Source organism: Macrobrachium nipponense, chromosome 5 (genome assembly GCF_015104395.2).
Source record: "Macrobrachium nipponense isolate FS-2020 chromosome 5, ASM1510439v2, whole genome shotgun sequence".
Lineage (NCBI taxonomy): Eukaryota > Metazoa > Arthropoda > Malacostraca > Decapoda > Palaemonidae > Macrobrachium > Macrobrachium nipponense.
Window position 1 is genome coordinate 91689537 of NC_061107.1, and position 10978 is coordinate 91700514.

The 10978-nt window shown below is 36.9% G+C and overlaps 1 protein-coding gene and 1 long non-coding RNA gene across 4 annotated transcripts in view; one reads left to right on the forward strand and one right to left on the reverse strand.

Moving 5' to 3' along the window:
* LOC135215513 (uncharacterized) overlaps nucleotides 1-10978 on the reverse strand; it is a 32155-nt gene that overhangs the window by 16615 nt on the left and 4562 nt on the right. The window lies entirely within an intron of this gene.
* LOC135215121 (uncharacterized) lies at nucleotides 5766-10709 on the forward strand. Its single transcript, XR_010314580.1, has 4 exons — nucleotides 5766-5938; nucleotides 8691-8758; nucleotides 9778-9868; nucleotides 10461-10709. It is a non-coding gene; the product is annotated as an uncharacterized LOC135215121 (long non-coding RNA).

The following is a 10978-nucleotide window of genomic DNA, read 5'->3' on the forward strand; positions in this document are numbered from 1 at the left end:
GGAAAGGTCGTGGGAGGGAAAGGGGAAAATATGACGATAGACCTGGTAGAAACAAAGGATTGTATAACGATTACAATGACTATGATTATGGTAGTGGCGCTGGTCCAGACAATGGAAGACACACTGGACAATATTGTGAACACAATGACTATGATCATGGCAGTGGTGGTGACGCACAAACTGAGATAGCTGAGTATGGACCAAGTGGAAACAATGATATAACGTATAACCATAATAATGGCAACTTTGTTTGCAGGGGTGACGGACCATGCGTCGAGAAAAATAACAATAGACCGAATGGTAGTTTCCATGGACTGCATAATAGTAGTGGTGATGGTCCTGAGAGTGAAGAAAATTATTCCGGATCATATGGCAGTAATGAAGGACTGCATAGAAATAGTGTTGATGACCTGCAGGGCGAAAAAAATAACACTGGAACGCATGGCAGAAATGAAAGACAGCATAACGATGGTGGACCAGTTGTTAGCAAAGAAGCTAGTCAGAAAAAAGACAAAAATAACACAGGATTGCATGGCAGTGATGAGGGACTTTATAACAGTTTCAGTGATGGTCCAGGATATGACAAAAATAACACTTTATCGCATGGCAGTGATGAGGGACTACATAAACACAAGTGGTCACCGAGGAAACAACAATAACCACCGTATTGGCATGGACAGTAAGAGGGAACTAAAAACATAACAACAGTCCACAGAGGGACAACAATAACACCGTATTGCATGACAGTAATGAGGGACTACATAACAACAGTGGTCCACAGAGGGACAACAATAACACCGTATTGCATGACAGTAATGAGGGACTACATAACAACAGTGGTCCACAGAGGGACAACCAAATAGCCACGTATTGCAATGGAAAGTAATGAGGGCTACATAAAACAACGTCCACAGAGTGACAAACAATAACACCGTATTGGCATGAAGTAATGAGGGACTACATAACAACAGTGGTCCACAGAGGGAAAACAATAATAAACCGTATTGCATGACGTAATGAGGGACTACATAACAACAGTCCACAGAGTGACAACAGTAACAACCGTATTGCTGAAAGTAATGAGGGACTACATAACAACAGTGGTCCACCAGAGGACAACAGTAACACCGTATTGCTGAAAGTAATGAGGGGGAACTACATAAACAACAGGTGTGGGACAGGGGACAACAATAACACCGTTTTATTGCAGACAGAAATGAGGGACTTACAATAACAACAGTGGTCCACAGAGTGACAACAATAACACCATATTGCATGACAGTAATGAGGGACTACATAACAACAGTGGTCCACAGAGTGACAACAATAACACCGTATTGCATGACAGTAATGAGGGACTACATAACAACAGTGGTCCACAGAGGGACAAAGATAATGCTGTATCACATGGGTTGAGTAATGACGGACTGCATCTCGATAGTGATCCAGAGAGTGACAAAAATAACACTGTATCACATAGCAGTAATGATGGGACTGCAAAACAATGATGGTCCACAGAGTGATAAAAAATAAGATGTATCACAAGGCACTAACGACCGTACTGCATAACAGTTAGTTGATCCACAGAATGACATAGATAACACCACATCACATGGCAGTAATGATGAACTGCATAACAACAGTGGTTCCAAGATTGACAAAAATAACACTAGATCTCATTGCAGCAATGAAGTGCTTCATAAGAGAGATGGAGATTTTGGTGTTAGCGGTGATAGACCATACAACAACACGAAGGTTAATGAATCAGATAGTGGTTACTATAGTTTCCAGAATAATAAGAGCAAGGCTAATGGTGATGTTATACACAATAATGAAAAACAGCTATAAAACCATACTTCAATGACCATAATATTAATGAGGATAATAGTTTGAAGAAGAAAACAGATGTTGATAATGATGAACTTTCTGGTGATGGACTTCTTAATAATAATAATAATAATAATAATAATAATAATAATAATAATAATAATAATAGACCATCTAAGGATAATAGTAAAAAACAACATGGCAATGGTGGTAGACCATTTGATTATGATGCAGAAAGCCATTATAATGAAGAGGCATATCATAATGACACTGGACATGGTGTCAGAAAACATGATGGACCAAATGATGACAACAATATGACAGAGGACAATGATGATGACGATGCTAGGCAACACAATCATGATGACAGGCTACTCAATGAGTTAATGAATAACTGGCCACCTACAACTGCTGTACCCAACAACTCTGAGGATGATGAATCACCCGGAGAAGAAGACAGACAGTATGATGATAATCATAAAGGAGCGCATCATAGGGATAACTGGCAGTATAATGATCATCACAAACATGATGATAGGTCACGTAAGCGTCATCACGGAAAACGCGGTGATTGGTCATACCATCGCCACCGATCGCGCGGTAATGATGACTATGGATTACGATGATAATGGATTATAATGATGGATGATGGATAATGGATTATAATGATGATGATGATAATGAAGACGACAGATGGCCAAAACGAAATTGTGGTTGTGACTTCAAAACAATTTCGAGGTGACAGAAACTAGTTCAGTGATACTTACAAGCGATCCTTTGGCAACCGTCGATGGTAACTGTGTTATAATGACAATGGTAACTATGAACCACCTAAGATTGATTAGACTTTGGTTTGTCTTCACTGGTTAGTGTATAGAAATATACAAACATGTACACTTAAAAAATATATATATTTGCATAATCACTTGAAAATGGCAACAGGCAACGATGCGTTTATGTATTATGTCAAAAATACAAAGATGTATGTTTGAAAAAATACATGTGCACAATCACATGAAGTGAAACACGAAATTTTGCTTCAATGTCTAAGAATGCTAATCGGAGACTTACTACAAACATTAATAAAATCTTTTAGAAAAGGAAAAATAAAAGACATCCAAATTAAATAAACTGTGTAAATATGGATAAAGCTAAAATTTATCATTGCATTTCAATTTTAATTTTCTTTTTTAGGTAACCAGAAAATGGACCATTTCCATTTGATGCAATTCGTTACACAGTAAGTTTGATTGTTTGAAGCTGCACTAATACGTCAATAGGAGAATTACCGCCCAGAAATAAAAGGGAATCCCGTTGCCAAAAAAGGTTGTTTTTATCAAAAACCTCTGATTCTCTAGAGTATGATTATATGTATGATATATAATCCATTGGAAGTTTTCGACGTTTTTAAAACATCGCTAGCATTCATTAACGCCATAAAAAAGCTAACTTCACTAATAGTCTATATACTGGTCATATCTCAAAAGCAACACTTCGATACGGCAAACTAAGTACTGAGTAAAAAAAAAAATCCATGTATGCACACAAATCGCAGTTGTTGATAGCAAAGGGAAATTTGGTGTTTGAAGAACCATGTTTGTGTAACTAGTTATATAAAAAATTAGATGAAAATCAATCCTGTGGTGTTTAATGGGCGTGGATAAGATACAGAAGAAAATAAGTTAATAACACCGGAAAGCGAATAGGAAGGGTGCTCTTTACTCAGGTCAAAGAGGGCGTGTGATAATAGTGTGCAAACTGAAGCGAAGGCTTAGGGTAATTCAAGGGGTAGATCTGCGCGAGAATTTTGGAAAAAAAAACTAAGGGAAACAAGTTTATGTAAGATAAAGGTTTCAGAACAGAAATGTCTTCAAATAAAAGCAGCAGTGGCGGGTAAAGGCACTGTCAGCGGAATGACTATTTTGAACAGCTGAACGAAGAAATGGCGGAAGATATCTATGGCATTTTTGAAAATGCTTGTAAAACTGACTGCTGAATATGTGAAAACAAAGATTCAAAGGTTGAAGAATGGAAGGGAAGCAGGAAATGATGCAATTAAAAGCAAAAGGACAAATATCCGGTTGTGATAATGCGATTGGGGGATGAAGGAAAGGCTGAAGAGAACAGGCCGAGGAAAATTAATTTTCCTTGTATAAGTGGTAAAATGGTAAACGGGACTTTGAAAATTAGAGGCTTCCTTTAAGTCTTATGGAAAAAGCAAGTTATATAAGAGTTTGCTGGTTCATTACAAAAAAAGTCGAGAGAGGAATTTGGGATTAAGGATGAAACATTCAACTTAGCAGACATAAAAACAAAAAAAAAGTTTAGGATAAACTGATAGAAATTAGATATGGAGGATGTGAGAAAGTATGGTGTACCGGATAATTTACCGAGTGTTTGTGTTTTATATTTATAATGGATGAATTCAAGATATAAGGTAGAGAATGGACAGGAAGGTTGTGGATATAAAAAAGGCGGTGGGGGGGGGGGGGGGGTGGGGGGGCCTCCTGTATGGACAATGAATTAGCGGATGTTTTACTGATGATTCAGAGTTAGTTGGTGATAACGAAGAAAAGCTATTATCAAAACCATTTGAAAATGTTTGCAAGTGAATAGAGTTGAAAGGAAAAATGAGTGAGACCATGGCAATGAAGGTAAATGGAAGCTGAGAAACTAGAGACAATAATGTTAATAAAGATGAAGGAAAGGAAGAATGGAAATTGTTAATTCATATAAGTATTAGAAATAAATATAACAGATGGCGGTAGGAAGAGAGGGGAGATGATAAACAGAATAGATGAAGAAATGGAGCTGGCAGGAATTGAATGAGAAGCAAGTATCTGTTCAAGCAAAAGTTGAAACGCATAAAGTGATTTATGACGTACCACTAATTTATGGTGGTTAAGTTTGGAGGATTAACGCAAATACGAACAATAGAATCTATGGAAGGCGAGGTGACTGTAAAATTTACGAAGGGAGAGGATTTCAATTATTCGAAATTTACAGAAAGTAATACAGTATAAGGTTATCCTAGGAGAAAGGATGAATCAGAGCGTTGAAGGTGGTTTCGTTAGCTAAAAAAGAATGGAAGACGATCGGGTGGCGAGAAGTGTTACTAAATTTAGGAAGAAGAGGAGAGACTTAGTAAATAAAGGCTGGAAAGAGTGAAAGAGGCGTTGGGATGGAAGGGTTTCCAGAAAGTGCAGGATTCCTTGCAAGAGAGAGGCAAGTGGCACAGCTTGATTCGTCTGAATAGTTATATGAAGTGACTGATGAGGAAGTTTCATGCACAGGGCTTCATTCTTGAATTATCAGATAGAAGATGAATGTAGTAAGTAAATATTATATATATATATATATATATATATATATATATATATATATATATATATATATATATATATATATATATACACACACACACACACACACACACACACACACATATTATATATATATATATATATATATATATACTATATATATATATATATATATATGTGTGTGTGTGTGTGTGTCTTTTCCTCTTTGATGGAGTGACTCCAGAAGGCGTTAGACTTATGTAGTAGACAAATTATACTACTACTAATAAAAATAGTTGCTCTAATTCCAGTGACTATTAATTCGAAAGGAAGGCGCAATGTATATGTACAGCTATAGGAGCACGCAAGTATTCATATACGTTTTTCCATCCCGTAGTTTAGAAAACACAGTATACGCATGGATGCTTATTGACGCAAAAAGAGCGCTGTAACAACGTAATTAAATGCTACAACTAACAAGCGCAAATATAATAAAAGAACAATGGAAACGCATTAGAAAGCGTCGGACAATGGAATACATCCGTATCCTTGATCTAGATTACCCGATAAACTTTGCACAAAGCGACAATGGTCTCCCAGCATTAAGGTGCGAGTTGTTATTTTGCTTCACGCGCGACAAGACTCTCCTCCATCCCACTCCCGAGTTTTCCTATTCTTTTTGGGTTGGTTGGTTCCACGGCATTACAGTAGCCTCCTGGAGGAGAGGAGAGCAGCTTCACGATCCTCCCAAACATTTATTCAGTGCCGTGCCGAGTCGCAGTTTATTGAGGATATATTCCCGGATGCAGGTAAGGGAGCGAGTCTACGCATGTGGTATTTAGGGAATGTTCTGGTAAAGCATATTTGTGGTTCAATGGTTCATTGTGGCCTATGCAACAATGTTTCTTAGTGGGGACAGGCCTTTTAGTCAGTAGCTTGATTCACTGAAATTATGGTGAAATTCTTCTTTCCTCAATGGGATGAACGGATCTTAAACTTCTTTAAGTTTTAATTTCTTTGGTATTGAAACTGGCTTGGTGTCTGCAGGTTGTCATCCAAGGTTGTTTCGAATAAATAGACCTGTACACATTTTCTTAATTCTAATCGAATTAAATCACATGAATCATAATCTTTTTTAATCCGTTTAGCTTAACGTAGCCTACGAATTAAGATCGTTCAGTTATAGTTCTGGGCCTCTCTCTCAGGAAGCCTTACGGAAGAATTCAAGTTCTTTCGTCTTTCTCAACACAGTCGCATTAACGTCACTCTTATAAGTTCATGGATGTCCGGTGCTTGAGAGAGATCTATCTCCATTTCGCCCCTTTCTGGATGACAGGTGTCTGAGAGCGCGAAACTGGCCAAATGTTCTACTACCTACTACTATAAGATTCAGGGCCTCTGTAACACGGTTTTTTCGCAATAACTTTTTATCTATGCATTTCATAAATATAACGCTAATTCAGAGTACATATTATATCAACACATAAATTTTGAGTGTATTCTGCACTACGTAGGTTGAATAAATTTGGTACTTATAATGTAAAAGTGACCTTTTTTGAAGACGGGCCAACTTACTCAGAGAAAAGGTTTCGAACGCACTCGTTACGTAACCCATGACAGCATTTCTTCCCTCTTTCTCGATGGATGATTGGTTATACGTAACGAAGGCTAAACCTCTGGCAACAATGACATACAAATTTAAATACAAGCAAAGCAGTACACCTTTATGAACTCTGGAACCTCTCCACTGATAATTGTCATAATGAACAAACCAACAAAATATGTAATAAATACAAAAAAAACAATTCGATTATTAGTTTAACTCCCAAAATAAGTTGCCAAAGAAATTACAGTCTACTTTATAGGTCACAATCAGATTGACAAGATGTAGGGAATAGTTGGTAATTATCAAAAAACGTAGTAGACAAGCTTGATTTGATAACTGCTATATCCAATGTCAAGCAATTTTTATTTATGGCTATCTACCTATTTACTGAAAAAAATAGCCGGTAACGTATATTGGCTTTAAACCTTCACCAATAATTATCGTCAGAATGGTGACTTCATGAGGCTCCACCCACTTTCGCCTCGTTATAATTCAGGATAACACTGAAGGCTACCATGGGCATTGTTGGATTAGAAAATTTAACTTCTGGCTATAAAAACTAATTTCTCGAGTAGTTGAAAGAAGTGCTAAATGATCCTCAAGGATCCCAGCAGTTGGCCTAAACGTTTAATTCATGTATATTACTGCTATACTGTTGCGGCACTACTGCTACAGTAGTATTACTTCGCTAGCGCTGATACCCCACCCACATCTATGTATCGTTCCGCCATTCATAAAGTCTTTGGGTTTCAGAGCCGATGGAAGTTCTGTCCTGGTGGATGGGCGGGGCAACATTTAGTCAAAAGGTGTTTGCTTACGTAAAGAATGTTTTTCGACTCTTGGCTCGTAATCATTGGCCATGGCGTCGGCTAGATCATTTTTACTCTATAAAAGTTAAAACTATCGGGTTTATGTTATTGATAATGCTGACAAAATTTGTGTGTGGTTGTAAAATATACATATGTCAACTTTCAGCTACATCCGATGCTTTGACAAGGAGCAAAGTCCAAAAAACCGTGTTACAGAAACCCTGAATCTCATAGTAACTCTGTTAAAGAAAGTTGTGTGCCCGTCTTACGTCACTGTACAGACCCGTTGTCCAGAAAGGAGTTGGATGGAATTCATCTTTATGCTGGGAGACATCCATGAACTTAAAAGAGTGGCTATACACCAAAGCTCAAACACTGCTTTCAATCGTAGGGGTATTTTGCACTCAGGGTATCCAAATACTGTCCTAGTGTGCTTCTTCAAAGGTCGAGTCATATGTCACCATCGCGGGCAAGCGTTGCACTCGGCCACAATTCAAAGGCCCAGTCGGCCGCTACAGCCACTGCCACCTATGGTGTGGACATGAGCAATGTCCTTGAGCATTAGCCCTCCCTGTAAAAAGCGCCCTACTATGCACTTCATCAACTTTTTTTTTACTTCTTTAATTCTAATGTGTAATACTCCCTATTACTAGTTCAATTCTCTTTCAAGTACTCTTTCATGATTGCCTCCTCAGAAATAAATAAATAAGATAAAATGAAATAAACTCTATTACTTTATCAAACAAATGTCATCTCTAGTAGAAACTGTCTGGATCAGCTTGAATTAACCAAAAATGTCCTGGGAGTTTTTGCTTGAGTGACGAGTCATCTGCTCTTATGTTAGCCATACATTTGTTACCAGGTTGCAATAAAAAGGCAAATACTGAACTCTGAGTACAGTCACGACTTTAAGTGGTTGTAATATGCAATCACTAAAAAGGTGATTACTCCTCTTTCTAGGAGAAACCGAGAACTTTTTTGACCGCCTCTGACAAATTAGACTAAGTTTAATTTCATAGCATCACAGGGTATTTGCTAAATAATTCAAAAGTGGAATAATTCAGGATTGCCCTTCTGCGTTTCATTTGTATTCTATGACAAATAATGACTCTTATCTTGATTATCATTATTATATTTCCATTCCAGCCAAAATAACTAGAAGGACGGAATGAAGCTCTTCAAATCCCTTCTACTCTTACTGCCATTATTACAAGGTCAGTAATCGACGCGGAATCTACACAGACGCACAGACACACACAGTCATACACACGCACAAATCTATCTGGGTTTGGAAAGTGTAGGTTGGTTCAAAAGGTAGGTGACAGAGAAAGAGGTGGCAGCTCGGTAGTTACGAAGTAGAAATGTGGTAGGAAACATTGTTAATTATTTATCGAAAGCAAATGTTTTATATAAAGAATATCCACAAAGTAAACATGGAAAAGACAAAATTCGGGAAAGAGAGTTAGCTTTATGCGTTAGTCCAGAACAGACGGAAGAGCAAGTCGATGAAATAGTGTAGATTGGCTGCAAATATAGTTGAACATTGCTTGGTTGTAGCAAAAGAAATTTAGGTTAAGGGTGAAGGGGTCAACATGTGGCTGTAAATGTGTTTAAGACAAATGAATTTGACGAGAAAAAGTGAGAAGTGCGCGCATTAGGAGAAAATGACCGAGAAATGTGCCAACATTAAAGACAGGAAGGAATGGAATTATAACCCGGAATGTGAAAAATCGACAATATGGTCACAGAGGAGCATTTGAGTGTAAAGGATATTATGTTGAGAGAATAACATCATGTGTATGTGTGTGTATACTGGCCTGCGTATGAAAATATTCTTACTCTTGCTATATTCACATTTATATTTGTATGCAATTTTATGCATTAAGATACTTCTATTCATGATGACACTTTGCAAAAAGGGAAAATCACTGATCTTCTACTGAGTACCTTGCATTAACCTTCAAAGAATTAGTTATTATTTTTATGAAATCAATATAAGGATCATTACAAATATTCCAGTATCTTGATTACTGGGAAATACCCAGGAAAATCTTTTCACCCACAGTTTAATAGCTTAGATATTGGATGATGTTTTCAAAAACTATATATGAGTCCGCTGGTTTCTCTAATATGTTTATTTAATTCATCAGAATGGCTTTATGAGTCACTGAAGTCTGAATCAAATAATTAACATATTTTTGAAAAAGTAACTCATTTCTATTTTCTTCATTAGAATGCCGCTCCTTGTATACGCCAGGACAGACTTGTTCCAGTCAAGAGCCTTTCCATGCGACATGGAAACAAGACGACGGACAGTGTTGCCTGTGAGTAACGCCTTTTGAAATCTCCCTCAAAGAACTCTGTCTCAATTCCTGTGAGCCTAATATCCTTATCCATTGGTCAGTATAATTTTCGACCTTATTTTGAATCATGATTTTGCGCAGTCAAAATTGAGTCATATGAACTGCACTGATTAGGAACTTGAACCATTTACCTCACGTGTAAGGCAATTTGACTTCTTGATATTCAGAAGTTTGTAAGCGAAGATTTTATTTGTAACGCTTGAATGCATTATATTTGGCTATAATTCTTGTCTTCTTGGTAAATAAATTGTCAGAGAAAACCGGATTTTATAGAAAGAGGTAATAGAATGAAATAAGTGATCTGATAAACCACCTCACTTTTGTTTTAATGATGCGAGAGACGATGACGACATGCTTCAAATTCTCAAATATCTTGATTAGGGCGTGAAGTGTATCTAGGCATGGTATGAAACCTCATATTGTGATATAGATTAAATAATGGAGATGTTTTTAATTTCAAATTTTTTCTTCTTTCATTTGGCATAGCTTTTATTTGAATTCCTGATTTGATCATCATAATTTTGTGATGTATATATTCTTCCCTTCTTGGCAGCTGTGTTGAAGGGACTGTCAACTGTGTACCTCATGATCCCAACGACTGTAACCCTGTAGAAGAGGTTTCCCCAGGTTGCCAAGTCATGGATATTTGCGGATGCAAATGGTAAGATGTTTTCTTGTCTATTGAACTTATCTGATCTCTACAGGTGGACAGACACTTAATCAGTACAGAATACAGTGTCAAGTTCAGTGCAGTAAATTTATCTTTCGTTATATCTTCATCTAACTTCTCTCAGAGCATCTTTTATTTATTTATAAAAAATGTAGCTTTCTTTGTTTTGCGTTTTGAATGGTGAACACACCACACACACACACAGATATATATATATATATATAATAATATTATATATATATAATATATATATATATATATATATATATATCTAATTTCCTTACCCTTTTAACTCATGATATATTGCTTTTAACGTAACCTGTTTCCGACAGCTTGCCCTCTTTACAATCGTAGTTTATGTAAAACGTACTGAAGTGTGTGTAAAAAAATAAAAATACTTA